Here is a 23,434-nt window from a genome sequence, read left to right on the forward strand (position 1 = left end):
TAGAACCCTTTTTAGTAAATCTTCGCCGTTATCCACAGTATATGGGATTCCAATTTAAACATACAGACATTAAGTATATTGCTTACGCGGATGATATTTTAATTTACTTTTTCAACCCTCCCACTTCTTTGCCAGCATTCTTCTCTATACTTAGAGAGTATTCTCTAGTCTCTGGTTATGAACGTAATATTGACAAATCCGAGGTTAAGCCATTAAATAAACATTGCTTTCCTCATATGTTTCAGGATACAGGGTTCAAATAGAACTGTAAAAGTATTAAATGCTTAGGCATCCTCTACGCTAATAGTATTGAAGAAACCATTGAAATCAACCTTGCAGATATTCTTAAAAAACCTTCAGCACTTATTGACAGCTGGTCCCCACTTTTTTTGTCTTGATGGGGTAGACTAGCTACAATTAAAAGGATACTGCTTTCAATTATAAATTTTTATCTTTCCATGCTTCCGGTCACTCTCCCACTTTCTCTCTTTAAATCTATTAACCGCTCCCTGACCAAATTCTTATGGAATAATCGCATGACTAGGATTTCACTTTTTCGACTTCAGAAGCCCAAAAGATTGGGAGGTGGTAATTTTCCTAACCTTAGATGTTACCATTCTGCATTTACCCTGAAACAAGTTTGAATCTTTCTATCTGACTCCCCATATACACTATTAACAGCCTGGAGCTCGCTAGAACACTCTCCATATGCACCATTCTCTTTTAATGCAGCAATTTGCTTGTCTCTACCCCTAGACGCTTTTTATCTCCTATCTTCACGCATTCTACTGCAGTTGCTATTTCCTGTGTTAAAAAACTCACTTTTCTCATTCGGTTAACGTCACTCACACTCCTATATGGTATAACAAACACCTGAAGATCAAAAACAGAGCTCTTTTTTGGTCAGAATGGATTGATAACGGCATAATTACATTCAAGCACTCAGTGACGACTGGGTCTCCTATGGACTTCTCGGAGATCCAAAAGAAATAGGACATATCTCTTTTACATGCTTCTCACTACTCTCACCTTAGATCCTCTATAGTTCAACTCATGGCCTAAAACTCTTCCTTAAACTCACACACTCAGTTTAAGGCATCCACTATTTATAAGATACTGTCTTACCCTATTGAATCCAGAACCAAATCTAGTATAGAACTCCTATGGGGAAAAGACCTGACACAAGAATTCTCCCTTAAAATTTGGGGCTCCATCCGGACAAAAATTCATACCTCCTCACGTTCAGCAAGTGCAACGCAGACTCTATATTATTTTTACAATAGGCTTTTCCTTACTCCTACAGATCGTCATAAGTTTAATTTGCTGGAAACTGCAAAAGGCTGGTCTTGTCCTTATGAAAAAGTGATCTCTTTCATATGTTTTTTCTCGGCCCTCTGGTTAAGAACTTCTGGTTACTCATTTGGGATAAATTGAATGAAATGTTATCTACCAACATTCCTTTTGATATTGTGCAAGTTTTTCTGGGTGGTACCTCTCCTATATGGATTGCCCAGGGAAATGTGGGTAAATTTGTTGACTTGTTGATAGCTATTACTTTTCAGGTCATTACCACCAATTGGAAGGACACCGCTAAAATATCGTGTCAAGCTTGGTGGAACCTGTTATGCCATCATCATATCATGCTCATGCCACCTCTATACTCCTATTGATTAAAAAGGATTTGCTTTGGTCACCACTCACGACATTCCTTTACAGGTTTGCTGTTTGATCTTTTTCGCATGTACATTGACACGATCCTTCTTAATGTTATTTTGTTCAGTTAGCCTTTTTGGCTATCTTTGCATTAATGGTTTAGCTGCTTCTTATTTTTGCCCCCTTTTCTTTCCTCCCTTCCTCCCCCCTTCCTTACCTTTATTTTAAAATGCTAAATTGCATTTGCCTATGTACTGATTTAAATTGTTCAAATTGGTTTGTTCACTTTCCTTTTTCTTCTATATTTCTATTTCAGTAATGGATCAGATTGAACTTTGTTTGTAATAATTCTACTGTTGTTTTACTTTGTATATTACTTCAATAAAACATTCTAAACTTTAAGAAAAAGGTTATCCAAGGTAATCAAGGTGGTTTGTGCTTATTTATTGTCCTTCAAAATACATTGTGCCAAATTAGTGTGAACTCTTTTCCACATTTTGATGTTGTATGCTTCAACATGTGTTCGAAGCATCCACGTTTTAATCGCAGTAGAATGGGGTGACACAGACAATTACTTAGTTTGCTTATGTGCCCCTCCCCAGGTCCTGACATATTGTATTTTATTGGTATTTGCATACTGCTTTCCGACTCATTGTGATGCCCAATGCACTTTTTGAGTGGTTGCAGTCCGTATCATCTTCAGGCATTTCCTAAGAGTGGCTCGTGAGCTACAAGTAGCTCTCCAGCTTCCTATGATTAGCTCTCCTGTGTGTAGCCCAGCCTACCAATGCAGACGCTTTAGCAACGTTGAATTATTATATGCATACCTAGATTTAAAAGCACATATTCTAAACGAAAATGTACGCATTTTCAGAAATCAAAAGCTGATGTATGGAGAAAAATGTATTTAAAGCCATTATTTGAGTTGCAGAAACTTTTTACTCACATTATTTTTTGACTTGCAAACTGCTTTTGACATCAAAATGATAGAGTAGCCAATATCATGCATGACTCGGGTTACCAGAAGGTTTCATGTTGTTGTTAGTATTAAAATCAGCATCTGTATTCTCCAGATGCCTTTTGTCAAGCTGCCGGCTTAAGAAATCTGTGTATTTTAGTACTTATGGTCTCAGTTTAGTTTAGTTGAAAGAAAAACAACCAGTGATTTTCTAACCCTTTGTGTTGTTCAATAACTATTTGCACCAGGATGGTGTGAGTATATGAAAGCACGCAGGTTTGATGCTCTCTGTTTACTTGCTCTATCCCCTTAGTGTAAAGGCTGCTGTGGTTCCAGTGGGCGAAATGTTGCAAGGTTGTTTATGCACAAAATTAGCATTTCCCTTTTCTTGTGGTGAGTGTGTACTACATTTAGACATGCACTTTGCCTCAATTTGGTGTATGGCCATGTGTTGGTAAAAACTCACTACAAATAGCAGTGGGATGTTCTAAGATGCAAGTATAGGTCTTTGCTACACAGTGACATTAACAACGCCAATAGCTCTCGGATTGGCGAGACCAATTGGCTTTGCCAATGCATGTTATTATGTGGGTAGTCTCCCCATTGGTGGCTCCTCTGCTAAGGTGGAGGACTGTCGCCCCACTGCTACGCAGCAGGAAACATAAAATGACCTTTACTCACGTTATCATCATTTTAAGTTTCCTACTGCTGCAGCAGCTTTCTGAGTGGGGCGGGCTGCTTGGAGGACTGAGGAGTTTGGGTGGAGTGGTTTGTCCACTACTAAGTGCACATGACTATTTGATCAGCCCTCTCAGGCAGCCCAAAACAGTCATGCGCACTTCCCATATTCACCATGCAGGCTGCATTACAGCCTGCATGGAGAACATGCGCAGGTCCCCATTGCCTGGCTGAGCGTTGATCCACTGAGCTCAGACCAATCACAAGGCTGTATTACAGCATTGTGAATGGCTATCTGGAGAATGGGAGCCGGGTGCTTCCTGTATCCTGCTGCAGGACCGGAGCAGGAAGAAGAGGACAGAGGAGAGGCGGAGGCTGGCCTGCCGTCACAAGTAAGTGTTTTAAAAAAACGTTTTTTTCATCCCTGGGCCCCACCCCCTCCCCACCGCCCGAGTCCGGCAGCAGCCGCTACTGAGTATCCCCCACTATTGTGGAGACTCTGCAGTCATACAGATACTACTTGTAAAATTTGTTTATGAATTGCAAAAAGTCATAAACTTACACCAATGTGTAAGTTTACCTTTGTGATTCAGGCCCTATGTTTTTTTCTTGATTAGGCAAATACTGTGCCAGCTGCCTTGGTGATTTGGGGAGGGGTCACAGACTAATATGGGCTACCCCGTCCCTCTATAACTCCTCGACAAGCAACCCCCCCGACTGACTTCCACCTCCCAGTGCCCTCCCCCCACACCCTCTGGGGCTACAACCCTGATTTCAGTTAAGCCTTTAAAGACTGGATAGGAACACAGCTCAGCCACTAGACCACATCTCCCACGCCGCCTCCCCCAGATCTTCTGCTCAATTCCCAGGCAGCATCCAGTGCTTTTGAAAACTTGCTTTTTTTAAGACCTACACAATAGTGCTGCAGTGACATTGTCAGCTCTGCTTGACCCTCCTGGATAACTGCTGCTCATCTGTCTATCACAAATCTTGCAGACACAATCAAAAACATCCTGACAAGTCAGACAGACAATCAGTCTGCAAAGTAAGAACACGTCCCCAAAGTGCACAACTGGTCCTGCTCTGGACCACCTGCTGCCACCACACCAAAGCTGCAGAGGTTCTAGTCTCACTTCCCCATTCACTTGCACCACAGTGCGCTGGCTGTTGGTCCTTGTAGTACAGTAATAGTCAGCATCGTCTTCTGTGTGGACACCATTGATGGTCAAATACCCCACGGAGCCTGAACCAGAACCAATAAAGCGCTCCGGGACCCCAGGGAGCTTTCCTTTGTTAGACTCAGTGCAGTAATACACCAGGTTTCTGGGAGCCTGTCCGAGCTTCTGCTGGAAAAACCAGGCACAGTTTGAGCTCACTGTTAACCCCCCTCCCAGGTTGCAGGAGAGTTTCACTGTCTGTCCCAGGGTCGCTGTCACTGAGGGCTCCTGAGTGACTGAATGTTGGGCCCAAGAACCTGAGGAAGAAAGAGAGATATCTTCATTAGCATCATTTTTACTGATGACCAGGTTCACAACCAGAGTCGCTAGACCGCGGCATCACAGCTGTTTGGAGATAAAACCAGCATCTGCATATTTCAAAGTCGGAGGTTATTTGAGGACGAGTAAGGATGACTTTAGTTTTATCTACAAAGGTCATTTGGTGGATTGTGGCTGGTTTTCAGAAATAAAAAGAATCAAACACATTTTCATTTAGCTAACAGGAACAACTGTCCCCTCAATGGTCACCAGCCTGTGGGTTACCTGTGAGGAGAGCCAGGAGGCCAATGGTCAGCGCGGAAGGTCTCATTGTACTGAAATTGTAGTCCAGATGCAATCAGAAAATGCTCTGAACAGTCAGAGCCCTTCACAACTGCCTTTATCCAAACATGCACCCTCAGAACTTAGGGAGATGGGTCTATTGACAACAGGGCATGCAAATGAGCCCCGCCCCCTTGAAATGCCTTTAGCCGAGCTGTAATCACTGAGTACAGGGAGATGCTCATTTCAAGATGGATTTCTATATAAATGAAGGATATTCAAGGGTAGGGGCACTGTTGCTAATGGGCTGCAATCTGACTTGTCACATCTCATTAGACTGGGAATTGATAGCTGGATTCTAGTTTTCAAATTATTTCCCTCAAGTCTGGTTCTAGGAGTCATTCTCTACCAGTAGTGGCTGGCACCGATCGGGAGTGGCGGGACAGAGGGTGGGGGTTGAAGGGGATAGAGAAAATGAAAAAATGTACCTCCTTGCCGCATCTCTCCTCTGTCCTCTCTCCACGTCCCTCCCGGCTGGAACAGGAGGCACCCAGGCACCCCTAAGCCAATCACAATGCTGCAGTGCAGCATAGTGATTGGTCTGAGCGCCGTGGTTCAGCACGCAGCCAGGGACTTGGGAGCCTGGACATGTTCTCCATGAGGCTGTAATGCAAAGTGTGCATGACAGTTTGGCCAGTTGAGACGGCTGGGCAAACATTCATGCGCACTTGCAGTGGGTCTACCACTCCTCCCCCTGCTTTGAGAGCAGAGCAGCCCCACCCCACAAAGCTGCAGCAGCAGGAAAAAATAAAATAATAATAACTTGTTATTGTCATTTTATTATTCCTGTTTTTATACTGCTGAAAGCAGTGGGGCGACGCTTCTCTGCCTTAGTGGAGGAGCTGCCTCTGTTCTCTACCCACTGCACAATCAGCAGGAAAACATGCCTAATTTTATTTACTAGAACTGCTTCTGTACTTTCATCTCTGTAGATCTGGTATAACTTTGGCTTCTAAAAATGACATCTTTATCCAGGCCTCTGTGTAACTCACACATAGAAAAACTGTGTATATCATTGTATTACTCAGTGCTATATACAGCTAGTAATATCTTTTCCCTATGTCTCCTGGGCCAGGGTGAGTTTACCCAATTTGACTGTCAAGCTCCTGATATGAGAGGGGTTCACCTAACATCCTAAGAGATATTCACTTGAGGAGAGTAGTACTTTTGACAGGGGGAACTGCAGCAATAAAGAATCCAGTTGTTTGAGTTTGCAGAATGAACTGCCTAATGAATATTAATTAAGCAAGAATCCAGTTGCTTGAGTTTTCACAATGAACTGTCTAATGAATATTAATTAAGCAAGAATCCAGTTGCTTGAGTTTTCACAATGAACTGCCTAATGAATATTAATTAGGCAAGTCAGTATGTGTGACCCCGTCAGTGGCTACAAACACAGGGATGATGGCCTACAATGAACAGCAGCCTACCATCCCAGTGGTTAAGATATAGGGGGGAGCAGGCAGTGGTCCAATGGAGCATTAACTGCTCCCATCCCCCAGCCACACCCCAACAGGTCGCACCGGGCATTAGGCATTTTCCCAGTGAGCTGCCATGTTGGTGCTGGTTTTGCTGCTGGTAGTATCCGGTTTCGTTGCTGGTGGCCGGACCAGCTACATTTCCTGTCTGCAGCGCTAATCCGCTTTACAAACAAACAATGCAAAACAAATGGTTTTAAAGCATGCCAGCCAGACTACACTTGTCTTAATGCCATATGTGTTGACATTTGGGTAGTACCTGTCTTCTCCAATGTCATCACCAGAAGCGCTGATCTTCAGGGCTTATGGGGGGGAAAGTGAGGGGTATGATGTTGTTTGGCTCAGAGAGTCCAGTGGATATACCATAAAGACTTTTAAAAATGCAGTTATTGAAAGTTATTCCAAACATGCATGTAGAAAAAATGAGGTCCCTCAGCTACTATCCCGAAGATGATGCTATTAGTGAACCAAGAGGGAAATCATTTGTCTTTTGCCCCTTGATTGTGGCTTAGAGTGTTACTACAAATGGAGTGACATTGCAGTCTTTTGTTTTTATGCAGCAACCACCTCGAACTGATGTAGCAGTAGGTGCTCTTGTGTGATGAAGAAGGAAAAAAAGGCACTGTGAATAAAAGTAATTGCTTAGGATCACACAATCATCTCAAGTGGAATCAGAGAATGAGGCACGGTTTCCTGATATCACACTGTGCAATTCGACCACTATATGGCTATCTCTTCCTCACTCCCATTGTAGTTCAAAGTGTAATGCTGTGCTTTTAATTCTTTGAGCCGCTAAGGCAGTTAATTGTGTTAAATACATCCGGGCGATGCATGTTTCACAAGGGGAGGTGGTGGTAGAGTTTGTGGATGGTGATGTTTAAATGTAGAAGTTAAAAGTACATTGAGACCATTTTCTCCACGTACTAAAAGTCTTCAATGCTTTTCAACCATTTTTCAATTGATTAATTCACCCATTCCTCACCCTCACAACTATTCATCAATTCATTGAGCCATCAACCATGCACCATATTTGCATTGGTTTCAAAACATTCTTATGGGAGAAACTCCTCCAAGGCCCCCTTGCTAAGGTCAGGCTTGCTTCCAGCGCGTGCTCGCTACATGCAGTATGAGTGCTGCTCTGACAGAATATGCCAGGGCTGCTTTTGGTTCCTAGTCCAGGCCTGCTTCCACCTCCAAGTTTATCCAACACCATCCTCAAAGGGATTGTTGTCCAACTGAAAGGGGACAGCCTTCTCTTTATTTAAAGCTTTACTGACTCCTTTCAGGAGTCAGTAACCTTTGGTTTGGTACAAACATTGACACAACTCGACGAAAATTAGAAATTAGATGTGGATGCCTCTTTCCGATCCTTTCATAATTGGGATTCAGAATGAGTTGGTAAACCATTTTTTGCAATTTGGAAAGAGCTCTCTGAACCAACAAAGGGGTATCGTTTTGAGAGATGTCATTTTTCTGTTGCACGTCCTGTGACTTTGTGAATCATAGGGTTTGTTTAAGGAAATGGTTCTTTTTGTATGGTCACCACCAAGGTTTTGTACTGATGCTGCGGAGTTTTTTTACTCTGAGAGTGTAATGAGGCCTGCTAACCAGACCGCAGTGTCTCTGCCCTTACTCTTAAAATGGTATGTCGAATTGGCTTTTGCCCAATTGGCTGAGATTACTTACCTGCAAGTCCCTAGTAAATGGTATCCATAGTACCCCGGGCATGTGTGTTAGAGGATCCCTCCCAAGCCTTGAAGCGCTTGTTGTGCCCCCTCGGGTGGGAAATGAGTACCACAAGTCCCCCAACCAACTATGTGCAGGCTGGAAGAGCAGTTTTAACTTCTGGTTCAACTTTGTTATTTAAAGCAGTGGCAAGGCTGCACCCAGTGGCTAGGAAAGGAGAAGGACTGTGTCTGCTGTGTCCTGCTCAATTAAAAGTAATCATCAAAGCCTAGCCAAAGCCAACATACTCCAAGGATCAGTGAGCTGGCCTCCTGTTCACAGCAAGGGGACACAACAGTTGAGAAGCTTGCTAGGGCAGGTTAGTAGCCCAAAGTCTTCAACCCACTGCTAACTGCCGCCGTGCAGCACTAGGGTCCAGGACTTAATGAAAAAAGTTGTAGCCAAGTTTGCTGAGTCTGAAAGTGTTGTTTGACGAATTACTGATCCAGGAAGGATTAGCCAATGAACGCGATACTGCGCTACCAGAAGTCCCATGGCTAATGGATTTCTGCTAGCACCGACAGGACTTTGAGGGATGTCAACCCTGTGACAAGGACCTCGTCATCCCCTTCTTATACCGAGAAGTAGTCTCAGCAAGACCCCCGTTAACTGCATTTTGTCCACAGCATCCTTTGAACATCTTCCGCATCCTTCATCCCTTACATCAGGACCACTTCCACAGGAAAGCCCTGTAAAGGATAAAAGTGTCTGGAACTGACTGGAGACTGCAACACCTGCTGAGGTAACTGCTACTGAGGACCTTGCTAGTCCCCCTGACTGATTCCTTCATGGAGTTGGTCACCTTAAATGAGTGACAGAATTCCAACTAGCCCAAACATTTTGGTGAAAAAGTTTCCAAGTGTCAAATTCATTGAATTTGCAAATGCTTGTTCGCAGTGAGTGAAACAACCTGATGTATTATTCCTTGTAAATTCTATATCTCCTGAATCCTCTGGTGGATCTTTTTCACTGTGGTGTAGAAAAATACCAAACAAAATATGGTCTTTTTTTTATAAATTGGTGTCTGATATTTTGGGTGTCTTGTAAATTTCTTCTTCAATTGTTTTGGTGCTGTTTAAATGCTTTACACTTGTTCCTTTGTGTAAGTCTTGCTGCTCAGAGTCACAACTACCCAGGGTTGAGCTGAAAGTTTGACAAACAAAACTTAAGGGTCCTAAAGGGGTTTGTAAGTGTATTACACAGTGTGATTGGACAACCACACCATATAATACACCCCATTTCCTCACAGGTTATAATCAAAGTATCATTTTGTACCTCTGGCCTGAATGCAGAGGGTCTTTAGTGACCTTTTCAGCAGCACCCACTGAAGCCAACACCATACTATACTGTTCATTGCTATGACACCTGATCTGGAAATGTCTGAGGTTGAACTTAACAAAATCATATATTATTAAATAATTATCAGGAAAAACTAGCGCTGTAGTTTTATACCAGCAGATTTGTGCAAACTACACAACTTTACAACTTTGTGAATTTTCAATCACTATGAATTTGCCCGAATTGACAGGTTAAACAATCAAGGTTTCCTAAACAAAACTGTTTGGCAAGCAAATTGTAACTGTGAAGCTACTTTTTGTTCTCTAAAGTCTTATCGTAAAAACTTTTATTTTTTTGGGGTGGGAGAATTTCCATAAAGATGTTTTCTGCAGAAAGACTATGTTTTGGCAGGGGGTTCTCCCCCAGTTTTTACTCATTTAGCAAACTGGTCAGAACTGAAGCTCCCCAAAGTCGCAAACACCTGGGGCAAACTTTGGAAAACACTTTGAACGAGAAACTGTTGCGGGATTAAAAAGACTGCATGTGTGAAACACTGAGAGGACTTATTGTTTTTTTTTATTCCACAGAAAGTAGAAGAACTTCTGCAAAATTTGATTTGCTCCTCCCTACCATGGAAGAAAAGAAGGTAAATGCCACTGAGTATTCTGTTAGTTCCTGTAGCTCATTTGGTTTTCTCTAGCAAAATAAGGGCCAGGGAGAACCACAAAAACTGCCATTTCTGTGGCACTGGCATAACGAAACTTGAGGGGGGCTCCCTGCAAGGTACATGGAGGGGCCCCCTCAGGACTCATCAAGGAGCTCTCTGGGCAGATTACTGTGCTGAGGGGGTCGACCCGCTCCGCGGGGGCCTGTGTTACAACGCTGGTTCGTGGACACTTTGAGTAGTTTGAGTCCAAGAATGGACTGACCATACCGGGCAACAGGCTTTTCCCCAGGAGGCTGGAAGGGTCGGGTGGTTTTGTTACTGGGGGGGGGGGGGCAGTTTTGCAGCAGTACTGGAGGCTGGAAGGGTCGGGGTGGTTTTGTTACTGGGGGGGGGCAGTTTTGCTGCAGTACTGCAATATTGGCCTCCTGTAATAAAATCAGTAGGCCAGCATAACCCATTCAGCACTCGGGTTCCTTTCAAGCCTCCTTGGACAAGCCAGGCTACACTGGTGCACTCAACTGCTTAAAAAACAAAGATACAAAAAGAACACCGGGTGACCACCCCTTGCTCACAGGGCCATCCATCTGTAGGAGCACTACCAAAGATGGCTCTTTTATAATAATTTTGTCCTGCTCTCCACACTCTCAGTCCTCTCATCCCTTCCTCTCCTCATCACATACACAGAGTCAGTGCACTCCTGCTGACAGCCATCCAGGCCCAGACCAGCAGCCAAGTCCGGCCCAGCCGCCACCAGCCACTAGAATCAGCCACCGACAGCGACAGTCACCTACCCGTGTAAGTGCTGACTGGGTGCACGCACGACCACTTTCACTTTCAGTTTTAAATGTATTCTGATGGTGCCGCGCGCCGATAGGTTCCCTGGCTGGTGGCAACAATAGAACTGTCAAGATGTCTCTTGGGATTAATCTTCTTGCTGGAGAGGGATCAGAGTTTTATCTAGTGGCAGTTTTGACTCATCTACTTTAGTGCAGAGGTTTAAAATGCCTTCTGGAAAAAAAAATATTCTCTGCAGATCACAAAACTGTATTTTATGAGCATCGCTCAGTGGGTTAGTGCTTTTGTCACAGAGATCCTTTCATTACTATGCAGTTCATAAGTTACAATCATAATCCAGCACAGTGAGCTATGAACTGCCATCAAAGAGCTGCATGCAAGGCTAGGTTTGATTTCCAATCCTCTTGTTTCGTGCCCGTGTGATTGTGCCATAGCCTTAGACCACCCTGCTACAAAGAGGTGCACTACTAGCGCAGCACATCATGTGACCCTGCCTGCCTTGCTCGAGGCCGGCTTTAAGGCAATGTGACCGGTGCCATCCCACCGCTCCGAGCACTGAAGTGAGGCGGCCACTGGGCTTTGAAATATGTTATGGTTTTAAAAGCTCCTACTGCAAAGTTCCCTGTTCATCCAGCAGTTTTCAGGAGTTTTGTGAAGTGACAGTTTTGACTCATCCTAGGTAGTGCAGAGGGTTACTATGCCTGCTGCAAAGAAGGTGTATCATGCAGATCCCAGAAATGCATTTTATGTTCATATCTCTGTGGGTTACTGCTTCTGTCACAGAGATCCGTTTGTTACTGTGAAGTTCATAAGTTACAATCGTAATCCAGCACAGTTAGCCATGAACTGTCATCAAAAAGCTGCATGCAAACTGCATGGTACAGTTTAGAAAGTTATGTTTTTTCCCAGGCTTTTCTTATCCTAATGTTGCTGACATTATTTTTTGGGATAGAAACAAATTCTTAATAGTAAAGTCAACCCGAGCCACTTTGTTATGTTTTGAACCCTGAGTTTGTGTTCTCCAGACCAAGCACTCTTAAAAAATGTATACCCGTATAGATGACATGTGAATCCTACATCTTGTAGTCCCCTTTGTCTTATTTAACATGTTCTATACACTGATTTATATACATATTATTCATTGTTTCTGTATGCGTGTGCTCCGACACCCTACACTGGTATGAGAGGCGCTATAAAACAAATGAAATACATGCAAGAGAGGTTCAATGGAGAGATGAGGGGCACTGTTAGAGGGTGCTAGAGAGAGAAGCATTGAAGGGCCTCAATAAAGATTGCTGCATCCTGGTGCACTGTAAGGTGATCATTCACTGTGATTTAAAAATAAATACAATTGAATATATAATGACAAATGAGTTGTCGGCTGCTTTGGTTTCCCAGTCAGGGCTTGTTTGAAATCTTGCACGAAAGAAGCAGAACTGCACAAACCGTGTGAACAGTCCACAATCTGTTCCTTTCTCAGGTGAGCCTATTGAGCAAATGTGAGCAGCGATTTGTGTAGGCCAGATTATTTCTACCAACAAATGTGGAAAATTGGCATTTTTGCCTGCTTAACAGCTTCACAGTACTTTTACCAACCCCCTCATGCTGCTCAGATCTGCCCAAAGAAACCACACACTCTCAAGAGAGTCTCACCTCTTGCCGTTACTTTCTTTTCCTCTTCCTTCCTGTGTCTCTGCATGTCTGCAGTTACTGTTTTCTGTTGATTGACTCTGCTTTGCAGCTGTTTCAATCATTTTGCCTATTCTTTGTGCTTTGGTGCCCTCTGCTGCACATGGTGTAGTTGTTGTTTTATAATGTTCAATGCCAGCCCATAACGCATGCATGGGAAGGAAGTTCGATGACATTATAATCAATACACCTGTATTTCTTAGCAAACATTTAACCATTTTAGACAAGATCTTAGATCAGGAGTATCTTGTGAAATGTTGTTGAAACATCTGTGAGATATCTACAATCCGAATACCTCTTTCTTTAAAGCAGATTATGTTCTGTACATGGCTATGTGTACTGTACACCCAGCAATAAGTGGAGTGAGGTCATGGACGTCGATTTACCAAAATGCTAGGGGTAGGAGAAGTTACATTATATGCCCCCTTGACCTTTGGGTTGTCATGCCCTCACCTGGTCCCAACTGCGGAGACGACACTGCAGTCGATGCTGGACCTCCTATCCCTCCCGAAGACCGGACATGCCAAAGGAAGAACTGCCTTCCAGCATGAGCTGTCCTCCAGGGGTCAGGGGGGGCTAGTACAAAATAAGAAACGAGAGACTTGCTGTACTGGATCTGCCCAGCAGCTGGGCAATATTGCTTAACAGGATTTGTTGCTTGAGAGGCCATCTGAGTCTGCAAGGCCGATACGCTCTGGACTGGAGTCTCTGGGTTTGCAAGAACTCAATACACTGGAAATAACAAGAAGAGGCTATCTATGTGTCGGACTTGGCAACTGTCATCAAAGCCCATGGGATGGGCCTTACCTCATACGCAGATGATACACAACTGGTGCTGGCCATTAATGGCGATGGAGAGAGAATGGCAGGAAACTTCCAGGAGGGCTTGCGGACAATTGGAAACTGGATGGCCTCCAATTGCTTAAAACTAAACTCCGAAAAAACAGAGGTAGTCATCTTCGGACATCTTTCACCTTGCTGGTCAACTATATGGTGGCCTCCCTCATATGGGACCCCCCCCGAAACCAGTCACCTCTGTCAGAAACCTGGGAGTGATTTTTGATGAAAACCTGAACTTTATGGCCCACGCAAATAAAACAGCAGCTTTGGCCCACCATAAACTAAGGTTGATCAAAAAAATTCTGCCATTTTTACCAGCTGCAGCCAGAAGGACCTTGGTCAGTGCTCTGGTGTTGTCTTCCCTTGACTACTGTAATGGTCTGTTTGTCAATGCTCAGGCCAAAGTGATCAACAAATTACAGTCAGTTCAGAATGCCGCAGCCCGTCTCCTGTCTGGTATCCCGAAATTCATGCCTATTTCAGAAACAATAAAAAATATGCATTGGCTCAAGATCAATAACAGGATTAAATTCAAAACACTCTGTATCACATACAAAGCACTGCATAACCAGGGCCCGGACTTTTTGAAGTCCCATCTCCGGTATCACTCTTCCACTAGATCTCTCCGGTCTAACAATCTTAAATCTCTGCAGGTACCACGAACTAAAACTGTCACGTGGGGCGATAGGCGCTTCCTGGTGGCTGCTCCCAGACTCTGGAACTCCTTACCTACCACCATCAGAGAAAGCACCTCCTTGATGCTATTTCGCAGGAAATTAAAGACTTGGCTCTTTGATCAATAACAGCTGTCAACTAGCCTCTGTGGGTATTTCACGCCTTGTTCTTTCCAGCGCCGAGACGCCTACGGGCATTTGTTCGCGCTTTATAAATCTCAAAAATAAATAAATAAATAAATATTATCATCTGAATACTAGCAGGCCTTCCTATACATTATCATTGCATCAACTTTAGTAACATTCAATTACATGCTTCCTTTACAACACAGTAAGTATGTAGGATAACCAGGATCATGAATAGGAAACTCTGAAGCCCTCGAGCCTCTGACACTCCCAAGGTAATACTTGAAACAAGGATTGGAGTTTCAGGCACTCCAAGGTAACAATCGAAACAAGGGTTGGCGTTACTGGCACTCCCAAGGTTACACTCAAAACATGGGTTGAAGTCACTGACACTCTCAAGGTTACGCTTGATGTATAGGTTGGAGTTATTGGCACTTCCGAGGTTAAAACTAGGTACACGAATTGGAGTGTGACACGCCCAAGGTATTATGGAAACTAAGCCTGGGCGTGAAATTCTGCTCTGCTCGCAGAGTTTGTGGAGTTTTTCACACTCCGTGCTCCATGTAGCATGTGGAGGTCCAGAAAACTCTGCAGAGTGGAGTTTTTCCTCACTTGCGCTCACCAACAATCTTGCTCCAGTCTACCTCCCGGTGAGATTTCTCAACGTGGCAGCTCACAGGTGGTCACTACCGCTCACGTTAAGGAACCTTCCGTTCACGTTCAGGAAGGTGCTGCTCAAGTAGAACATCTACTAGAGCAGCAAAAATAAGCAGTGCCCTCTTGCACTGTGCGTGGTGCTGTTTGTGCTGAATTTACAACGCAGGACAAACACAAGTTGCTAAAAATCAGCGTGGATGGTCCAACATTATGCACTCCACACTTGCGGAACTCCGTGTAGAGCAGCTATGTTTTTTGGTCACTTCGTGGAGTTCTGCCTAGCAGAACTCTGAGAACTCTGCCCATGCTTGCTGAAAACACAGATTAGAGTATAGGCTCCCAAGGTCAAAACTAGGCACAAGGTTTGAAGTATGACACTCCCAAAGTATACCAGGCACATTGATATTGGTACATGGATCACACAAGACTCAAACAAGAGAATTCTCTAGGCACTATTGTTCATCAGGGAAACACAGGGCAAAGTCTACAGTCCTTGAAATAAGGTAGTTGAATGGCCAGGGTTGCAGGAGGGTTCCGGAGCAAGAATAATCAACTTGAACTAGTAGGAAGTCAATAAGAGGAAACTTGAAGGCAAGTCTATAGTCTTGAAGATGCCAATACTCCGGCCTGCTTACTACTATAAAAGGATAGTGCGCACTAACCAGATATCAAGTACTTAGCCTAGAACTCCAACTTGTCCCTAGTCTGAAGAAGGACTAGAGGTCTTGACTCAGGAAATCACAAAGCAACTGGAGTAGCTGAGCCGGAGGCGGAGACGAAGGATGCGTTGAGGGAACTGGGGCCAAGGGAATCCCCGGAGGAACTTAAACTGCAGCTGAGAACAGCATCAACCAGGTCTGGTCGATTCTTCAGGTGAGTGGGTAGGGAGGAAGCTTATTCTCCCTGGAGTGTAGGTGAAGCAAGAAGATCGGGATAGGGAGTGGTTCATATACATGCTCAGGGTCCAATGAATACAGCGGGATCATGTGTGGCATGTGGAAATAGTGGCAAGCTGGAAGGTTCTTCAAGACTCCTGAAGGCAATACGTGTTAGTACACTGGCTTAATCTTTCAGGAAGAGCAGATGCAAGCTAACGGAAGGAACTACTTAACAGAAAACACGTTTCATTTTGTCTAAAAGTGCACAAGGGAAAAACACTCATAAACCCCCGGAAATGGTGGGAGTAAGTAAATCCATTGGTTCATGTGTTCAGGGAATGCTTGAAAACTCGGGTGTATTTGAAGCAGGGAGAAAGGACACTTGGGCGTGGAATCATAGCATGCCATATAGGGCGCCGCAAGGAGAACACAACATAGAGTCAAGAATTAAGGACACTCGTTATTTGGAGAATAACACAACACTGAATTAAGGCTAATGGAATCAGTGGTCTAGGGGAAACTCAGTTAAGTTATCATAGTGTGCCATAAGGTGCCACAGGGTTAACGCAACATAAACCCTGTGCACTAGGCCCTCTAAACAGAGGGCACAAGAGTAGTTTGTGACACAGGTGACATCACACGCAGTGACATCAAATGACCTCTGACCCCAGTAACATCACAGGAAAGGTTGTCAATTGACCAGATATTGGAATGACCAGAAGTAGTTAAAAAACTAACAATAAGTGATAATGAAAAAGGTTACTAAAGAACATAAAACAGCATTTTGGTTATTAACCATATACTGGAGTAGGTTCATATCATGTCGTGTCAAGTGTGCAACCACAAAAACCAGGAGTATAGCCATTTTGGACCAGGGAAAATCATTCATAGGTCAGCTACAGTTATAATATTCCTAAATATAACTTCAGATTTCCGGGCTCAGCCACCATTTGCTTAACATAGCCAGTATTTGCTTCAGCATTACCACAATATGACTAGATACAGCCTACAATGCATGCAGATACAACAGGCCACAGAGAATCCACACACACAAAGAAAAACCCAATACATACCAATGCATCACCACGTATGATCAGTGCAGTTCCAGAAGAGCGTAATTATTAAACACAGGCTAAACTTGGGTAGAAGATATGCGTAGGCTCTCCTTATCAGACCCGGTCTGTAGACAGACTCCACAGATCAATTCTGGGTGCAGATCTACCCACCAAAAAATGCAATACTCATTTCACATACAGTTTTCAATCCTTTGCTCTTCTTGTGTCACTGCCACCTGCATACACAGAGAACGTGGGTGTTTATTTTGTGAACAACATGTTTAGTCTATTAACTGGAATCCAGTCCGGTTCTTCCAGAGCCCGCAGGGAGCCTGCAGTCAGTGTAGCTGAAGCTGAAGCCGCAGCGAAGGAGCCAGCCGCTCTCTCCGCTCGCTTTCACGCAGCCAACAACTTTTTCATGCTGTGCCGAGCAGAGGGAGCAAGTGAGTTAGTGGCGTCCCGCGGGGGTGGATTTCCTTTGATTTCCTTTGATCCTATCGGCTCTGCGACCGCCGTAACTACCCAGGAGAGCAGACATTCCGCTTCTGTGGCAATTGGACGATCCACCTGAGATTGCAGCTGAAGCTGTGGAGGTCTGTTGCTTCGCCTTTTTGCCTCCCTTCCGCCCCGTGGCCTCCGTGGTAACTCAATCACAAGGAGTGAGGCAGAGGCTGAGACCAGAACGCTGAGAAAGTGAGAAGAGGGGAGAGGGGGTGGTAGGGAGGGAGGGAGCCCCAGCAGGTGCAGCTGGCTCCTCTGTCTGTCAACTTTGGCCGAGGGGTGAGAGCCCTGGTGGGATCCTCTGACTTCTGCTCCGGTTACTTCCTCTCTGCGAGCCCAGGCTGAGTTCCATGTGGGCACCAGCCGTGCGGAGGGTGGCTGCATCGTAAAAGTTGGAGGTGGCTGTGGTTCTAGACATTCCGGAGTCCCCAGGGGGCGTGCGTCTGTGCCTTAACCTTTGCCTGGGCCGAGCAGCACTTCCTGGCACCTCACAGGTCGCCATTCCCTGCTATACTTCACTGGTCTGCTCTCCTGCCACCTAGCCGCTCACGCCTCTTCCTCGCCCGGAGGCGCAATTAACCAGAGGAGAGCCCCGGTGGAGCGGGGGGTCGGTTTGCAGTGTCACCCATCTGTAGGTCACCATTCCCTGCTATATTTCCCCTGGTCTGCTCTCCTGCCGCCTATCTCCCCTGCCGCCGGCGCTGTACCTGCATACCAGCGCGGCCGCAGTGAGGGGAGGACTACACTTCCCGGCATCCCTTGCGGCTGGAAGCCGCTCACGCCTCTTCCGCGCCCGGAGGTGCTTTTAACCAGAAGAGACCCCCCGCGACGTGGGAACGCGCGCGGGCGGCGCCGGGCTAGGCCCGGCCAAAGGGTGGGCCCTCTGTGGCCCTCAGAGGCCTGAAGAGACTGGACTGGGCCTGAGATTTGGGTTTTTTTTAGTGCCGGACTTCATTTGTAAAGCGAGACTTTATTTGTTTTATTTGCTATTAGTGTATAGTGTTATTTGTTTTGTTTATTAACTTATTCATATTTGTCATAATGTCTAAATCGAAATCTGATAAAACCGTTCCCGTGCCGGGGACTTTGGATAATTACCTGTTGAAAACAGTAAACCGTATAAATAACGACCGTAGGGCCTCCTTAGGACTGGGGAGCACATCAGTGGTACAGGAAGATACGCCCCTGCTAGTGGCTGACATAGATGGGGGCACTAACCTGGACATTAGAGATAGGGTTGAGATACCGGTTGTTGCCCAGGTGCATGCTGAACCACAGGAAGACCCGATGGATACCTAGACTGAGGAAATAGTGAAAGTACCATCAGCGCCAAGGCCGGTGCGTTCCTGCAGGAAAGCACAAATAAAACGGGCTGGGAAGCATAATAAAAAAAGATTAGACCCAATTCAGCCAGTTTGCAGTGGCTCAAGATCCTCTACACTCAGTAGAAATAGTGAGGGTGATGTTAATTTAAATCTAGAGCAATTTACTCTATTGATTAACACTCTGGAAGTGAAGATAGAGGCTAAACTAGAGGAGATGTTAAGACCTTTGACAACTATGCTTGACACTCTGGCATTGAAAGTAGACAGACTCGGTGGTCTGTTAACTACATACCTGGCATCAGCTATTACGGCTGGAGCTAAGGTTGTGGAAAAGGGGCAGGAAATTATGACAGGGAATGTACAGCAGATTCCTCAGCAAGTCGCTGTAGCAATACCTGTCCCTCCTGTGACACTAGCTATACCGCCCCTTTCTACATATCCCACAATAGCCCTGGAGGGTAGACATGATCCCAGGCATATGAGGAAAAGCCGCTATCTTAATCTGCCACCTGATTGCGCACCATATGTGGCAGTGCTGACAAATGTTCCATCCTGTGATGACCACTTAGCTTTACCATATGGGGAATCCCACGCCTCATTAAAAAATAAAACAGTCGCATGGCTTAGTAAAAATTGTGGTTTCCCTGTTGCATATTCGGACCAAATAATAGCAGTAAGAAGGGTGAATTGGGTTGGTCTGTCTAGAAAAACAAGCAGTGGGGACTGTATTGTCGATAATTTTAAGCATCCCCAACACGTGGCCACAATTTTACTAAGAGCATCCTCACTAATGTGCAATATGAATAGTATATGTGTTCGCCCACTGGGCTATTTTTATGTACATTTGAATAAAGATCCGCGTCCTCAAACGAGAATTAGGTCAGCAAATCCAACTCAGACACCTGCCTTGGATGCACCATATGTGTACAATGTTAATAAAGGTGGTCGTGGGCTCTCTGTAGAAACACAGAATAGATTTAACTTTGTTGGCCACTGCAGTAATGGGCTTGACGTGGTCATACAGAATAGATATGATGCTCTGTCTGGCTTGGAGGCGTGCGACTGACGTGAGGCGTCTGTGGGTCTGGGCAATGTAATACCAGCTGAGATATCGCCCATCAAGATCACACAGACTAAAGCTAGTTATAATAATGTTATTTCCTGAAACATTGCAGGCCTGGCATCAAAGATGGCGGATGACAATTGGATTATGTACATTAAGCAATTTATGATCATCTGCCTGCAGGAGACATGGTCAGTGGAATGTGACTTTTTCCTCGAAGAGTATAAGGCCTTTTATGTTCCTGCAATAGCATCAAGTAGAGGCAGGCCCAAGGGGGGTCTTGTGACTTTTATTTCCGTTACACTGTCTTGTAAAATTCGCAGAATTTTAACAGCAAATTCTGGATTTATGGGCCTAGTGTTGAATGGAGAAAATTGTCTTGCTGGCTTGGTTAACTTTTATAATGCTGTCAATGTCAACACAGGTTCTAATCAAATATCTGCTCTAAATGCATTTATTAATTCTTCACTGAGGGAATGCCTTCATAACCTTATAATTATGGGAGATTTTAATGTTCATCCTTGCGGTGACCCCCTGTAGAAATGTTTAATGGATCTGCAGTGTGACCGCCTCGGCGGTTTGCATTTGGAACATACGATGGAAGGGGAACTTTTTAATGACTTACTGAGTTGTTTAGATCTTTCTTTGGCTATGTCACTGAGGGATCCCACAAAGTGTTTTGACACCCCAACTTTTAAAGGTCATGGGAGGGGTACTTTCATTGACTATGTGTTACTCTCTTTGCCTATGCAGTCATTTGCGGACTCTTTTACTATTGAACAAAGTGAATTCAGCGATCATAACCCACTCACTGTTCATTTGAAGGGTCCCTGGTTAATTAAAGAAGATCGGAATTGCATCAATGGCAGGTTGAGCACAATCGACGGGAGACGGCGCCTTAGATGGTCAATGATTACTCCTGACCTCTTATATAAAAATTTTAGGGAGAATTGCACGCAGGATATAAAGAACTGCATTCAAGAAGGGGCAGACCCGAATCAGGTTCTTAGTGCTTTTCAAAGCTTGACGGAGAAGGTGTCAGAGTTGATGATGGTCCCAGTAAAGAACACAGAGAATGAGGGACCGAGATGGTTCAATCATGCTTGCTCCAAGGCAGCACGTAATCTAAGGATAGCCTTGGCAGCCAACCCTAGAATAAAAACGTATGTAAAGTTGTGCCGCAAAGAATATAAGTCTGCCATTGCCTCACGCAAGGAGTTTTTAAGAGTGGAGGCCTGGGATGAGATTCTTGACCCCTCTACTTTAAAATGTAACTCTAGATTCTGGGTGGTAGTAAAAAAAACATTTTTGATCCAGGACCCGGGTGATGGCCTAGAATGCTGCATAAAAAAGGAAGAATGGGAATCACACTTTAAACAATTTTATAGTTGTGTGGTGACTGAAAATGCCAACTTGTTTCCTGGTAACAGTGGTGGAATTATTACGTTTGATAGAGGCGAGGTTATGGAGGGCATAGAGGGACTCACAGCCAGGAAAGCTCCTGGCCCTGATGGGATCCCACCAGACTTATATAAGTCTGAGCCTAGCTTTTGGGCTCCCATTTTAGAGTCTGTTTTTAACGCTGCTGCCGAAATTGGCTGTCCCCCTTCATGGGGAGTTTCAACGATTGTCCCTGTCTTCAAGAAGGGGGATAGGGGCAGTCCTTTTTGTTACAGGCCAATTTCATTAATAGACTCTATGGTCAAAGTTGTGGGGAGAATTCTGCTGCAGAGACTGTCAAACTGGGCGCTAGAAAATAACATCATGTCCATTTCCCAGTATGGCTTCTGCAGTGGTCGTTCTACAATAACCCAGTGCCTTAATCTTTTCCTAATACTAAGCAAATACACTGTTGTTCAGAAGGGCACTGTCCACCTCGCCTTCATGGATCTGTCATCAGCCTTCGACTGTGTTAACAGCGGAAGGCTGTGGCAGTCCATGAGGGAGAAGGGTGTGGATGGTGGGATTGTTAATTTTCTGGTAGACCTACACAGTAACACTAGTGCTAATGTCAGGTATTCGTCGGATCTATGCACCACTGGCAACTTCGATATTAAGAAGGGTGTGCGCCAAGGTTGTATTCTAGCCCCCTTCCCTTTTAATTTTTATATTAACGAGTTAGATACCGTTTTGCAGGAGGTACAGGCTGACTGCCCCAGAGTTGGTAGGCGGGGTATTCCTGTTCTTTTATACGCAGATGATGCGGTTTTAATCTCTAGAACGGAGAAGGGTCTCCAAGCCTTATTAAATGCTTTTAAATCATTCATGACAGAAAGAGACCTATCGGTCAACAATTCTAAATCATTTATTATGCAAGTTGGCCTACAGCCAAAAAGGAACTTTGTATTTAAATTAGATGATGTATCCAACCCCATTTCGAAATCGTTCTCGTATCTCGGGGTCCTATTTGATACCAAATTAAGTTGGGGCCCCCACTTGGTTAAAAAGAAAGGGGAACTGGCAAGGGTTAACGCTACCATTTTTAACTTTGCATCGAAATTGGGGAAGAAGCCCAACAATGCCATGATGAAACTTTACAATACTAAATCAGTGGCAACTGCTGTTTATGGCAGTGAATTATGGGGCTATGTGGCTGGAGAACAGCTACAGGTGGCTGAAAACGCCTTTATGAAACGTCTTCTATGTGTTCCAACTGGTACATCTAATTTGGCAGTGCACGAAGAATTGGGGGCACAATATTTATGTGACATTTTTTCTCTGCACCCTTTGACTTGCTGGGCAAAACTGTGGCTGAACCAGGACATTCCATTAACCCACTTGATTGTGAAAGATCTTTTGTCCCATGATAAGGCAATGTGCACCCCCTGGTTAAAATATTTGAAATCCTGTTTCTCTCGACTTGGTTGTCTGGAGCTGTTTGAAAATCCAAGCGGGATCGTAAAAGGGGATGTGGAGGCAATTAAGCATGCCTGTTATATGGGGAGAAAGGTTCAACGAGAGGGAGAGGAGCTCCTGAAACCCAGTATCAGGAAATATGTCATGTTAAAAACTTGCGAGACAATGGAGCCATATTTGATGGGCTCATTTAGTTCCCATGAGAAGTTCCTGCTGTCAAGGTTCAGGTTAAATATCTTTCATCATCTGTTAATTAGACCTAAAAAAGATATTTTTAATAAGGCTGCAGCGCCCTGTGGCTGCGACGGAAAGTCTCCACGTGATATGCTGCATTTTATATTTTTAAGTAAATTTTATGAATACCCGCGCAAACGCTATCTGGTAGCTCTTTTAAAGAAACTTAATTTTAACCAGATCAGACCAGCACTAATGTATTTACAACTCTTGCACAGCGACAGTGTTCTCCATGTAACTGAATTCTTAAAACTGTCTGTTTAATTGAGAACCTGTATGGATCAATGAGGTTGCTTCTTCACTGTTTGACTGCCTCATCTACCTCAGGAACCTATATGGACTATATTATGCCTTGCGCTATTTGCACTTTACTGATTAAGAATTTATTGTACGGGTGTTGGTGATATCCTTTTTCTGTTTGGTAATGAATTATGGCACTTTTTCATATTTGTCTTTTAACTGTGATGTTTATATGTATACTTTTATG

At 44.4% G+C, this 23,434-nt stretch overlaps 1 long non-coding RNA gene across 1 annotated transcript; it reads right to left on the reverse strand.

The window, feature by feature from the left end:
* Positions 1 to 1,979: 1,979 nt before the first annotated feature.
* LOC146783301 (uncharacterized) lies at positions 1,980 to 17,601 on the reverse strand. Its single transcript, XR_014970409.1, has 3 exons — positions 16,987 to 17,601; positions 13,894 to 14,052; positions 1,980 to 4,763 (listed from the first exon to the last, which is right to left on the reverse strand). It is a non-coding gene; the product is annotated as an uncharacterized LOC146783301 (long non-coding RNA).
* Between the last annotated feature and the right edge of the window lie 5,833 nt (positions 17,602 to 23,434).

This window comes from Triturus cristatus, chromosome 11, assembly GCF_964204655.1.
Source record: "Triturus cristatus chromosome 11, aTriCri1.1, whole genome shotgun sequence".
NCBI classification, from domain to species: Eukaryota; Metazoa; Chordata; class Amphibia; order Caudata; family Salamandridae; genus Triturus; species Triturus cristatus.